This window comes from Fulmarus glacialis, unplaced genomic scaffold (assembly GCF_000690835.1).
Source record: "Fulmarus glacialis isolate BGI_N327 unplaced genomic scaffold, ASM69083v1 scaffold22246, whole genome shotgun sequence".
In the NCBI taxonomy this organism is placed as follows: domain Eukaryota; kingdom Metazoa; phylum Chordata; class Aves; order Procellariiformes; family Procellariidae; genus Fulmarus; species Fulmarus glacialis.
Genome location: NW_009219153.1, coordinates 41,415 through 44,915, shown reverse-complemented (window position 1 = coordinate 44,915; position 3,501 = coordinate 41,415).

Below are 3,501 nucleotides of genomic sequence, written 5' to 3'. Positions count from 1 at the left end.
GTCCACTTGCCCCTTGCCGCCTCGTCCCCTGTAGCATCTCAGTGCTTACATCCCCACCTGACAGACTGACCCCTCATCACACACAGGGCTCTGGGGCAGCTGTCGCACATCTGCCTGGGTAGCTGATCAGCCAAGAGGCATAACTGGCCGGTCAGTGGGGCAGAGCTGCGGGCTGCCCCTTCCCCAGGACCTAGCAGCCAAGCTGTTACTGTCCTCGCTATCTTTTGCCAACTCTCAATGTGTTCAGCTCCATTACCCTGGGTGTAAAAGAGGAAGACCCCAGGGAATCTTCACAGAAAGTGGCCAGGAAGAGGTCTATGCGGATGATATTTTCGCTAGAGGCTTGGTACTCCCAGACACCAGGGGTTGGGGAAAGACCCTCCATCCTGAGTTATAGGTATGTTGCTTGTGCAAGTCAGCTGGACTCCTTTCTCCTCTTCACCAGAAGATGGAAGGAGAGAGTTCTTGAACCTCTAGGCTTTCAGGCTTGCATAAAAAATGAAAATAACAGTTATGTACCTCACAGCAGGACTTTTAAGGGAGAACGCATTATTTTTGACACAGAATGGGTCAAACTATTTCAGTTTAACTAGAAACCAACACCATTAAAAATAATAGTAAAGCAGCTGACAGAGCAAAACCAAACTTCCAATTCAAAGGAGCACAGTCATTTCAACGCCCTAGCAATGTGAATAAAGCTCTAGTAAATATCCATAATTTATCATAATGCCTTCCTAACCTTTGGAGGTTTAACTCCTTAGTGGATGACTGATGTTTTTATTATAACTCAAATTATGAAAGGACAGGGGAACTTCAAAAAAAGCATGTGGTACAGAATGTTGGTGTGTTGTAGGACAGCATAGGGTTGAGTTTTTGTTTGGCCTGGATGAAAGGCAATGGCAGAAGGCACTGATCTTGGGAGCAGTTACAGCGCCTTTATTCTCCTTCCATCTTCTCAGTCCCTGAGCAATAACATAAAGCATTGAAAACTGAATCTTCTGATTTGTTCTGAGCTTTGTTTGACTGTACTGTAATGAAAGGTTTAGGAATTACTTAGGTCTGACCAGTCCATTTCCTGTACCTGATGTTAATACTGACATTGACTTTTATAGAAGCAGATGCAGGCTGCTGTTGGTCTCCCTTAAAATGCGATAAATTTAATGCCATTAAAAAGAGAGCTATTATGTTCATTAAAATGGGATCCGTTTTCTAAATACCCAGCATCCATGTACTCCAGAAAGATCTATGACCATGGAGCAGAACAGATCCACACAAGCTGTGCTATCTGAAGCTTCCTAAGCCCCCATCATGAGTACCTGGAGACCTAAGGATGTCTCTTTCCTGATGGTTGTGACCGAAGACAGTCCATGAGATTGTAAAACTGGCAGGAAAATAAATCTTCACAATGCTTCGAAACATGTAAACAGCTCCTCCAAGGTAGTTAAAAAATTAAAAGCAATAAACAAAACAAGTTAGGATGAAAGATAATATTTTATACCATTTTTTATTTTACTGTTTTAGTTAAATAAAGCATGCTGTAAATTGGACAAATTCTATGTTGATCAGCCAGCATATCCTTCTTATAGTCTCTAAAATTGATATTATTATATATTCTTCTAATTATAATTCAATATCTGTTAGCTTGTTACACTATCTTTGGACAACCCAGACAAGAAATAAATAATGTGTATTTCAAGCCTAATTTAATTTTCAGTGATTAAAAAGTAATTAACACCAGTTCAGGCAATCTGCACAATCAAGTTTTTTGCCATCACTTTAGTTTTCTTGGAACTGAGAAAACTAACAGCTTTTAAAATTAAACACAACAAATGTTGTTTTGGTCTTTCCAGACTGTTCATGTTAAATCCCGCTATCCTCATGCCTGTAAGTAGTTGCAATAGTTTCAGTGAAATCCCGCACTTAATATTTAAGTGTAAATGAAACACAGACCTTGAGCTGCAAGGATAAGTATGAAGAAGGCTGTTTCAAAATCGCTGCTGGGTCTGGCACAGCAGGTAATCCCGCCAGCTGTGCTACTGTGCCGCTGCCGCCCCATGCTCTGCAATGGGGTCGTGGGCTCCTCCTGGGTAGAGCTCGGCAGCTGCAAGACCCCGACACACAAGCTCGAAATTGATATTTTTGCCCTTTTTACACACAGAGCATTTGGCTTCCGGTTTATCTTTTTCGTTGCTTTCTTGTCTGGCTCCAGTGTTTCCTACTTTCAAAGATGTGGGTTATGATGACCAGTTTACGTCGATGTATGTCTCCTTCCTTCCTTCCTTCTTTTTTCTTTCGTCCTCTCTCTCTTCCTCTCTGTTTTTCTTTCTAGGCTATGTGTGATTGCAACCAAGCTTCTGCTTACACTGCTTAGGTTAATCACTCGGCTACCCCACGCATCACTCCAATTTACTGCAAAAGCTAAATGCCTTTGATTCCAGCAGGCTTAATGTGCTTCTTACATACACATGAGGGGAGTTCTGTGGCTGCCCCAGCAGCCTCCTCCCCTGAAATGCCCAGGACAGCAAGCAGTGTACTGCAGAGCCCTTTCACACGAGAGAGTGACGACATACACCACGAGAGCAGAACTGGGCAACTGCTACCAGAGCCTCTGGAGATAATTTTCTTTTTCATTTTGTGTCATACAGATTTAACTATTTTCTGTAGCACAGAGTTGGTACATTTTAAGCAGCTAATATATTTTCTAAAAGATTCAGCACTGTTTGTCATTGTAATAATGTGCATACTTGTTGAGTGTTGTATCAGTACTAAAGTATGTTATTGCAGCTTATCTTTTCAGAACATTTGGAAGCATTAATATTTATCTATGTATTACTGTGTCTATATTACAATATACGTAATTAGTGGGTTTTATCAGTTTTTTAAAATTTATCAGTTGTTCCGTAGAGGTCTAAAAGGGAATAAAGACTATAGTAATATAAAGACATCATTAAAGAGGGAGTTGTAAACATTCATTGACCAATTCCTGAAGTGGTGATAATTGCTCTACAAACAAATATCTTTGGCAATAAATCTTTCCATTCATGTGCTCTAGGAATCAGACAAGGAACGGGACCAGCGGACCTGATTGCTGTCACAGTTGTTTTTATCACTGCTCTGCTAAATCATCTCTGGTAAGTTGTTTCACAGATCTTTTCTGACCAAATCTTTGTCAGTGTAGAACAAGAATTCCCAAAAGCCACTATTTTACTTATAATACTGCTAGTAAAATTGTTTACAGAGAAGGTCCTCAGACCCAGCTGATTCATTAAGCAGTAAGTATGGCGTTTACAGCTGTTAGGTATGGGCTTTTTATCATCTGGCTATTAACCCAGATGATGAAAGGAGTTCATCAATGTGTGACTCTCTTTAGAAGTTATTTGCATTTTAGTTTGGTGGTCTTCCTTTGCCTAATACATAACATAGAAATGGGGCTGTTTGGAAATGCCAAGTGAATATATGTGTCATGGTTTAACCCCAGCCGGCAACTAAGCACCACACAGC